Below are 11209 nucleotides of genomic sequence, written 5' to 3' on the forward strand. Positions count from 1 at the left end.
TTACAAATAACATGAAATTAATCAAAAGTAAAAGCATCTAAAAAACACATTTAAACCTCTCTGTTTTTGCAAACAGGACATGACAGGACATGAGGGGAGAAAACATATGGTGACACACTTTCCCCGCCCCTCACCCTCTCCCTCTGTCTAAATAAAAAGCCAGCGTCACTCTTAAATATTTTTCAAGTCGAGAGAAAATGGCCAAGAGACGTCTTGATATGAATTTAATCAGCGAGACACCGGTGACAACTTACAGCCATCCGTTGGGTGCTCCAAATCAAAGTAAAGCATATAAAAAACAGATATTTTAAAAAGTCAGCCTTTTTTGCTAAAGGTTAAGGGAGGGGGAAAACCCCAAACCCCCTATGGAGAAGTCATAAACCCCCTATGGAGACAAGCATGTTGTAAACAGAGGGGAGGTAGGTAATATACTTAAATATATATAGAAAGTCAGAGAATATTTATCAGAGGATAACGCATATACATTTGTACAAGTCGACACGGGTGCATTTTGTTAAGAAAACAGAGTTTTCGTACTCAGACCGCTGCAACAATTTCAAGCAGATCTCTGCGATATGCAGTCGCTGTCCGAATATAATGATGGCTTTAATTATTTGTTAACAGTCATAAATGTATTTAGAAAAACCTGTGCTCAAACATTAAAAAGAAAAAGAAGGGTAAGGTTACCAAAGTTTTTTGATACAGTTTTAACACACAGCGAGATCCCTAAAAAGTTACAAACAGCTGAGGGGAAAGAATTCTTTAATAAAGTTTAATAAAGTTTTTCAAAACTTGTTGAAGAAAAACGGTATACAACATTATATATAACCGCCATTGACATAAAGGCATGTATGGTAGAAAGATTTAACCGTACGCTGAAAACTAAAATGTGGAGGTATTTTACAGCTAAAAACACTCCTAGACCTATGATAGTGTTTTTTATGTATGACAACTCTACAACTGGTAGAAAGTTAAGTACTTTTTCTGAGCAGATTTTCTTTAAGACTGTGACTCTTAACTAACCAACCCCCGAGAGACAGACATACTCATCCACTTTTCAACGTATTTTGTTTTTGTCTTTCTCGCTTTTTTTTTCCATTATATTTTTGGAAAAAACTACATAGTGATTGCTAGCAAAAATACAACATGCAACTAATACATTATACAATATTACGACTTTTGGCGATATTTTCAACACAATATACTTGTACCTTTTTTTTTTTTTGTAGGACTTCAAGATATGTTGCATGTCATGCATAAACACGGTGTCATCTTTCTTGAAACTGATGTGCTGTCCGTTTTACAAACAAGTTATGTTTATGCTTCTTCATCCTATGAATGTTCCTCCCCCGTCCCTCTTCACAATAACAATCAAGGTGGATCTGTGAAATGAAACACCTCTTCCCAAAGCGTGACTACCCTATTGAGGGCATGCGTCTAAGGCAGTAGGGTCTAAATCGATGGGCCAGATATACTAACATGCAGAACGTACGGTATGTTTGAAAAAGACTAACCATTTATCCAGTTCAAGCTGTCTTTAAGATGTGACATCGCGCTCTGACTATTTCCCATAAAATCGTGACAAACTATTACTTGTTCTTACATTTGACCTCTTGCTGCTTGGTTGAAAATGATAGATGAAAAAGAACTTTTTTAAAAAGAGTCAAACCACAAATGTTTTAAGATTGTTACAAAATGTAAAAAATAAAAAAGGTCTGGAGACAAAATTAATTCAGGTGACTCTGGCTTTATTAGGACAACAGACATATAATACAAATGGGTTAGGGGTTAAATATAACCATCGTGGACTTAATAGTCTAACAAAATACTTTTATCTGAATACATTTGTTCTTTTTAAGAGCACTTTTTGAAATTATTTATTTATTATTTCAGTGGAACAATCCAGTGTTTGTTAACATTAACGCTTTCTTCTCTTTTTCTTGTGTTACTAAGATACTTTTAAACACACTTTGGTGTATGCAACACTTGTTCAGATAAAACAAGGTTTTTTCTTTTCTGATAAACTTACATATTTTAGTTATTTTATGTTACCAAGATACTTTGAGATACACCCTGATGTACACAACACTTAACAAAGGGTATAATATGAAGTAGTTGGTAAGGAAGGGGTTTTTCTTTAAGGGTGCAAAACTTTTAGAACAGGGTAAAATATTCATTAATTTGTATTGAATTGAGTTTTCTTTTTTTGATTTTCAACATACTATATGACTTTTACATATTCTGACGTACTATACTTTTTTTTTTGACTTTTTTCTGTAGAATCTTGACAAAACTATTACTTGTTCTTAAATGATGACCTATTGCTGGAGATGAGATGAAAAAGCTACAACGCTTAAAGAACTTTTTTCTAAAAAACTCTCAATTCTACACTGACTCCCCCCACTCAATGCAATAAGTCCCACCCCACTCAGCAAATCATCTAAAACGAAGGACCCCATCAAGACGACCGTTGAAAACTAGCCATGGATCTGAGAAAAACCAAGTCTGATGTAGCCTACCCTTATTATCACCAGGATAATGGATATGGGCTTAATGACTGGATGGTACAAAGTAGGGGAGAGGATGTTCCCGAAGAAGAGCTCTCCTCTATATGTAATAGTATTGTAAACGAAACATTTAAAGTGGTCCCGGAATCTTCATTTTTCAGAAACATTCTGTAACATTACCGAAGAAATTACACTTACTCTTTTTCTTGTGTTACCAAGATACTTTTAGATACAGTTTGGTGTCTGAAAACTGAAACTGGGTGAATATAAAGTACTTTATAAGGAATTCGGATTCTTTTAAAGGCAGATTTTGGCTTTTTTCTCTTGCCAAGATACTTTTAGACACACTTTGAGGGATGCAAAACCTTAAAACTAGAAAATGAAGTACAGTCTGATTAGATTTTTTCTTAAAGACTGTTTCTCTAAAAGGTAAGTTTGTGATTTTAACAATTTTCCCTGACACTTGGCAGATTTGTGTGTAATTCTCTCACAAAGGAACTGTAAGATACACTTTTTATGTATGCAAAACCTTAAACTTTTTTTTTTTTTTTTGAAAATAAAATACTTTGTCTGAATACATTTTCTTTAAAGGCACTTTTTTTTATTTTAACGCTATTTCAGTGGAAAAATACAGTTTTGTTGACATCAAGGCTTTTTTCTCTTTTCTTGTGTTACTAAGATACTTTTAGACACACTTTGATGTATGCAACACTTGTTCAGTTAAACAATGGGTTTTTTTTTCTGATAAACTTACATATTTTAGTTATTTTATGTTACCAAGATACTTTGAGATACACCCTGATGTACGCAACACTTAACAAAAGGGTATAATATGAAGTACTTGGTAAGGAAGGGGTTTTTCTTTAAGGGTGTAAAACTTTAGAACAGGGTAAAATATTCATTAAATTGTATTGAATTGAGTTTTCTTTTTTGATTTTCAACATACTATTTGTACACAATGACTTTTCCATATTTCTGATAAACTATACTTTTTCCGTAAAATCATGACAAACTATTACTTATTCTTAAATGTCACCTATTGCTGGAGATGAGATGAAAAAGCTACAACGCTTAAAGAACTTTTTTTCTAAAAACTCTCAATTCTATAATTGACTCCCCCATTCAACGCAATGAGCCCCACCCTCCACTCAGCAAATCTTCTAAAACGAAGGACCTCACTAAGACGATCGTTGTAAACTAGCCATGGAGCAGAGAAAAGCCAAGACTCCCCCCGCGAGTTGCAGTCAGGAACAGAGTCCACCAGCGACACCACCATGTGGGAAACCCGAATCTTGCAGTACTACTGCTGCTGATGCTACTCCACGGGTCAAGAAGTCTCGGTTTAGGGACACAGTGAAATCGGAATTGTTTTATATTCTGGAGATGGTGATGTATCGGTACAGAAAAGAAATCTGCAAAGAATGCCGACGCAGTAACCCCGACCAGAGGCAACACGATTGTCGGAATGACATGCCCGATTTCTTCTTCAGAAACAATTACAAAGCGTTAATGAAAAGACTTTGGCTCGCCGACTTCGTTGCAGTGATTGACCAGAGTCTTATTGAAAGAGGCATTTGCGAGGATAAACTGAGGATAGGACGCGCTTCGGAAGCCTTTCTGCACAAGCTTGTAAAATGCAGATGCCTCAAGGAGAGACTTGAAATATCCGTACAGAGTTGGATGGAGAAGAAGAAGAAGACTAACAAACAGCAGTCGGATGGAGAAGAAGCCAGGGACTTGTTCAATGCAGTGACTTTTTTCTTTAAGTAAAATAAAAATGGGAAACTACTATGCAAAACGCTCTGTATATATTGATCATAATGTAGTCCTTACCCGTTTAATAAGTGTGATGATGGGGACGATTGAAAACAGAATGAGTAGTGACCCCCGTGTAAGCAGAATGGCTGAAGTTTGTAAACTAGAAGACATTTTGGATATCGTTCGTTCTGGCAGTACTATTCCGGGTCATTGGGAAATGATTGTAAACGAAACATTTAAAGTGGTCCTGGAATCTTCATTTTCCGAAACATTCTGTAACATTATCTCAGAAATGAAACAAACATCAACAGTGTATCATGTGCTCTCATTGTATGCTCTGTTTGTAGATGTAATGCATCTTTGCGTCGAAAACAGCATAGACGTGAATATTTTGACTGAAGTGAAAAAACTCCATCACGATATCTCCAGTAATATGGGGAATTCTAAGCTGGAGACTGTCCTGGGGATGCTACAATCAGTATAACTATTGATTTTGCGTGTGAAAAAAAAAAAAAAAGTGTTTTTTTACATCTAAAAACTGTTGTCATCATTTTAGCAAGGGGAGCGTGTCTGATACATGTGTATTACAGTCCTTCTTGTTGTGTTTTTCAGTGTTTTCTGTGTGTCTGTACACACAAAGCACGCGTCATTATCTACTTTTCAGCTTTTATATACAAAGTGTATCTTCAGTAACTTTACCAGAGAATTTAAGCATAAATCTGTCAAATGTTCAAAACAGCCTTGTTTCACTGAAATACCCTCAAAATGACAAACTGCCATTATTACGAAATCTCCTCAAACAGAGTACTTTCTACAGATGAAGCCTTCCCACTCAACGCAATATGTCCCACCCACTCAGCAAATCATATAAAACTAAGGACGACCGTTAAAAACTAGCCATGGATCTGAGAAAAACCAAGTCTGATGTAGCCTGCCCTTATTATCACCAGGATAATGGATATGGGCTTAATGACTGGATGTTACAAAGTAGGGGAGAGGATGTCCCCGAAGAAGAGCTCTCATCTATATCATATCCATGTAAGGTTTTTAGGACAAAAGAGGACCATGATAACATGACATATGAAGAATATCTTTCTTTAAAAGATGGTATTATAGATAACCTTTATAGAAACAGTATATCTCATACCACTCGCCAAGATCGCAAACGACAATTAGCAGAAAAGAATAGAAAAAGTAAAGAAAAACGAAGAAAAAGAAAAAGCAACATGAAAAGGAGAAGAAAAATTAAAAGCAAACGCAGAATGCGAATGAAAAGAAAAGGGACCATAGGACGGAAAACTAAAAAGACAAAAAGAAGGAAGGTGAAAAGAAAAAGAAACAAAGTGAAGAAATTTAAACTAGAGGATGGTGTTGTAGAGCCATTACCGGATCATAATAATCTTATAGAACATCTCCCGCTAACCGACTGCTGCGAATGTGTTGAACAATACATATTATACAGAGCGTTTTGCATAGTAGTTTCCCATTTTTATTTTACTTAAAGAAAAAAGTCACTGCATTGAACAAGTCCCTGGCTTCTTCTCCATCCGACTGCTGTTTGTTAGTTTTCTTCTTCTTCTCCATCCAACTCTGTATGGATATTTCAAGTCTCTCCTTGAGGCATCTGCATTTTACAAGCTTGTGCAGAAAGGCTTCCGAAGCGCGTCCTATCCTCAGTTTATCCTCGCAAATGCCTTTTTCAATAAGACTCTGGTCAATCACTGCAACGAAGTCGGCGAGCCAAAGTCTTTTCATTAACGCTTTGTAATTGTTTCTGAAGAAGAAATCGGGCATGTCATTCCGACAATCGTGTTGCCTCTGGTCGGGGTTACTGCGTCGGCATTCTTTGCAGATTTCTTTTCTGTACCGATACATCACCATCTCCAGAATATAAAACAATTCCGATTTCACTGTGTCCCTAAACCGAGACTTCTTGACCCGAGGAGTAGCATCAGCAGCAGTAGTACTGCAAGATTCGGGTTTCCCACATGGTGGTGTCGCTGGTGGACTCTGTTCCTGACTGCAACTCGCGGGGGGAGTCTTGGCTTTTCTCTGCTCCATGGCTAGTTTACAACGATCGTCTTAGTGAGGTCCTTCGTTTTAGAAGATTTGCTGAGTGGAGGGTGGGGCTCATTGCGTTGAATGGGGGAGTCAATTATAGAATTGAGAGTTTTTAGAAAAAAAGTTCTTTAAGCGTTGTAGCTTTTTCATCTCATCTCCAGCAATAGGTGACATTTAAGAATAAGTAATAGTTTGTCATGATTTTATGGAAAAAGTATAGTTTATCAGAAATATGGAAAAGTCATTGTGTACAAATAGTATGTTGAAAATCAAAAAAGAAAACTCAATTCAATACAATTTAATGAATATTTTACCCTGTTCTAAAGTTTTACACCCTTAAAGAAAAACCCCTTCCTTACCAAGTACTTCATATTATACCCTTTTGTTAAGTGTTGCGTACATCAGGGTGTATCTCAAAGTATCTTGGTAACATAAAATAACTAAAATATGTAAGTTTATCAGAAAAAAAACCCATTGTTTAACTGAACAAGTGTTGCATACATCAAAGTGTGTCTAAAAGTATCTTAGTAACACAAGAAAAGAGAAAAAAGCCTTGATGTCAACAAAACTGTATTTTTCCACTGAAATAGCGTTAAAATAAAAAAAAGTGCCTTTAAAGAAAATGTATTCAGACAAAGTATTTTATTTTCAAAACAAAAAAAAAAAGTTTAAGGTTTTGCATACATAAAAAGTGTATCTTACAGTTCCTTTGTGAGAGAATTACACACAAATCTGCCAAGTGTCAGGGAAAATTGTTAAAATCACAAACTTACCTTTTAGAGAAACAGTCTTTAAGAAAAAATCTAATCAGACTGTACTTCATTTTCTAGTTTTAAGGTTTTGCATCCCTCAAAGTGTGTCTAGAAGTATCTTGGCAAGAGAAAAAAGCCAAAATCTGCCTTTAAAAGAATCCGAATTCCTTATAAAGTACTTTATATTCACCCAGTTTCAGTTTTCAGACACCAAACTGTATCTAAAAGTATCTTGGTAACACAAGAAAAAGAGTAAGTGTAATTTCTTCGGTAATGTTACAGAATGTTTCTGAAAAATGAAGATTCCGGGACCACTTTAAATGTTTCGTTTACAATACTATTACATATAGAGGAGAGCTCTTCTTCGGGAACATCCTCTCCCCTACTTTGTACCATCCAGTCATTAAGCCCATATCCATTATCCTGGTGATAATAAGGGTAGGCTACATCAGACTTGGTTTTTCTCAGATCCATGGCTAGTTTTCAACGGTCGTCTTGATGGGGTCCTTCGTTTTAGATGATTTGCTGAGTGGGGTGGGACTTATTGCGTTGAGTGGGGGGAGTCAGTGTAGAATTGAGAGTTTTTTAGAAAAAAGTTCTTTAAGCGTTGTAGCTTTTTCATCTCATCTCCAGCAATAGGTCATCATTTAAGAACAAGTAATAGTTTTGTCAAGATTCTACAGAAAAAAGTCAAAAAAAAAAAGTATAGTACGTCAGAAATATGTAAAAGTCATATAGTATGTTGAAAATCAAAAAAAGAAAACTCAATTCAATACAAATTAATGAATATTTTACCCTGTTCTAAAAGTTTTGCACCCTTAAAGAAAAACCCCTTCCTTACCAACTACTTCATATTATACCCTTTGTTAAGTGTTGTGTACATCAGGGTGTATCTCAAAGTATCTTGGTAACATAAAATAACTAAAATATGTAAGTTTATCAGAAAAGAAAAAACCTTGTTTTATCTGAACAAGTGTTGCATACACCAAAGTGTGTTTAAAAGTATCTTAGTAACACAAGAAAAAGAGAAGAAAGCGTTAATGTTAACAAACACTGGATTGTTCCACTGAAATAATAAATAAATAATTTCAAAAAGTGCTCTTAAAAAGAACAAATGTATTCAGATAAAAGTATTTGTTAGACTATTAAGTCCACGATGGTTATATTTAACCCCTAACCCATTTGTATTATATGTCTGTTGTCCTAATAAAGCCAGAGTCACCTGAATTAATTTTGTCTCCAGACCTTTTTTATTTTTTACATTTTGTAACAATCTTAAAACATTTGTGGTTTGACTCTTTTTAAAAAAGTTCTTTTTCATCTATCATTTTCAACCAAGCAGCAAGAGGTCAAATGTAAGAACAAGTAATAGTTTGTCACGATTTTATGGGAAATAGTCAGAGCGCGATGTCACATCTTAAAGACAGCTTGAACTGGATAAATGGTTAGTCTTTTTCAAACATACCGTACGTTCTGCATGTTAGTATATCTGGCCCATCGATTTAGACCCTACTGCCCTAGACGCATGCCCTCAATAGGGTAGTCACGCTTTGGGAAGAGGTGTTTCATTTCACTAGATCCACCTTGATTGTTATTGTGAAGAGGGACGGGGGAGGAACATTCATAGGATGAAGAAGCATAAACATAACTTGTTTGTAAAACGGACAGCACGTCAGTTTCAAGAAAGATGACACCGTGTTTATGCTATGACATGCAACATATCTTGAAGTCCTACAAAAAAAAAAAAAGGGTACAAGTATATTGTGTTGAAAATATCGCAAAAAGTCGTAATATTGTATAATGTATTAGTTGCATGTTGTATTTTTGCTAGCAATCACTATGTAGTTTTTTCCAAAAATATAATGGAAAAAAAAAAGCGAGAAAGACAAAAACAAAATACGTTGAAAAGTGGATGAGTATGTCTGGCTCTCGGGGGTTGGTTAGTTAAGAGTCACAGTCTTAAAGAAAATCTGCTCAGAAAAAGTACTTAACTTTCTACCAGTTGTAGAGTTGTCATACATAAAAAACACTATCATAGGTCTAGGAGTGTTTTAGCTGTAAAATACCTCCACATTTTAGTTTTCAGCGTACGGTTAAATCTTTCTACCATACATGCCTTTATGTCAATGGCGGTTATATATAATGTTGTATACCGTTTTTCTTCAACAAGTTTTGAAAAACTTTATTAAACTTTATTAAAGAATTCTTTCCCCTCAGCTGTTTGTAACTTTTTAGGGATCTCGCTGTGTGTTAAAACTGTATCAAAAAGCTTTGGTAACCTTACCCTTCTTTTTCTTTTAATGTTTGAGCACAGGTTTTTCTAAATACATTTATGACTGTTAACAAATAATTAAAGCCATCATTATATTCGGACAGCGACTGCATATCGCAGAGATCTGCTTGAAATTGTTGCAGCGGTCTGAGTACGAAAACTCTGTTTTCTTAACAAAATGCACCCGTGTCGACTTGTACAAATGTATATGCGTTATCCTCTGATAAATATTCTCTGACTTTCTATATATATTTAAGTATATTACCTACCTCCCCTCTGTTTACAACATGCTTGTCTCCATAGGGGGTTTATGACTTCTCCATAGGGGGTTTGGGGTTTTCCCCCTCCCTTATCCTTTAGCAAAAAAGGCTGACTTTTTAAAATATCTGTTTTTTATATGCTTTACTTTGATTTGGAGCACCCAACGGATGGCTGTAAGTTGTCACCGGTGTCTCGCTGATTAAATTCATATCAAGACGTCTCTTGGCCATTTTCTCTCGACTTGAAAAATATTTAAGAGTGACGCTGGCTTTTTATTTAGACAGAGGGAGAGGGTGAGGGGCGGGGAAAGTGTGTCACCATATGTTTTCTCCCCTCATGTCCTGTCATGTCCTGTTTGCAAAAACAGAGAGGTTTAAATGTGTTTTTTAGATGCTTTTACTTTTGATTAATTTCATGTTATTTGTAATAGCCATATAGTTTAATATATAACCCCAAACATTGCCATTTTTTTTTAGAATCCATTCTTCGTGAAGTTCTTCGGCTGTAGGCGTCTGAACCCGGCATACAAACTGCATTCGTTTCTTGATTGGAGCACCCAACGGATGGCTGTAAGTTGTCACCGGTGTCTCGCTGATTAAATTCATATCAAGACGTCTCTTGGCCATTTTCTCTCGACTTGAAAAATATTTAAGAGTGACGCTGGCTTTTTATTTAGACAGAGGAGAGGGTGAGGGGCGGGGAAAGTGTGTGTGTGTGTGTGTGTGTGTGTGTGTGTGTGTGTTCCCCCTCCTCCACCATATGTTCTCATTAATTGATTGAAAACAACGGCATTTTATTTTTCTCATTTTCTTAAATTTTAATTTATTTTTTTATTTTTATTTTGAAAACCGGAAGCGGGGGCGGGACATCCGCCGGAAGCGGGGGCGGGACATCCGGTCGAACGAGGCGGGACTTCCGGTCGAACGAGGCGGGACTTCCGGTTTTCAAAATAAAAATAAAAAGGCGGGACTTCCGGTCAAATAAGGCGGGACTTCCGGTCGAAAAGGGGCGGGGCGACCTGTCACTTTTTCTGCATACTAATGAGATTGAAGTGGCATTTGTATTACTACTTCCATGTATTTGCAATGGATGTTCCTAAAACAACACATTTAACATCATCATATGCTGCTGCTGCTGCTGCTAGTCCTTTGATAGTCACCTGTCGGTCTCCTGTCCTTTCTGAAAGCCATAAAGATGACATTAGTCATTTAGATAACTTGTGTCCTCAATTACCATGGGATTACTGAAACATACCATGAATTTAAGAAAATGGTAGAAATTAATCTAATCTGAATTTTAAAGCATTACTTTAGATCCCCTCCCGCTAAATATATCAATAAACATTAGAAAGTGATGCTCCTGCCTACCATACAAGTTTAAGAAGATAATATTGGTTTTAAAGAATTTAAAGCTATAAATAAACAACAGGCTCTTTAACCAAGGCACTGTTAGTAACATGTAAACTAGTTGTTCACACTAATCCTAATATTATCACTTAATATTAGCAAATTCTATTTTTTTTTTTAAAACATATTGATGTAAATACATACACATATCGATTTGTTGTATAAATATTGCAAATCAAAACCTTTATTCAC

This window comes from Pseudochaenichthys georgianus, chromosome 11, assembly GCF_902827115.2.
Source record: "Pseudochaenichthys georgianus chromosome 11, fPseGeo1.2, whole genome shotgun sequence".
Classification (NCBI taxonomy): domain Eukaryota; kingdom Metazoa; phylum Chordata; class Actinopteri; order Perciformes; family Channichthyidae; genus Pseudochaenichthys; species Pseudochaenichthys georgianus.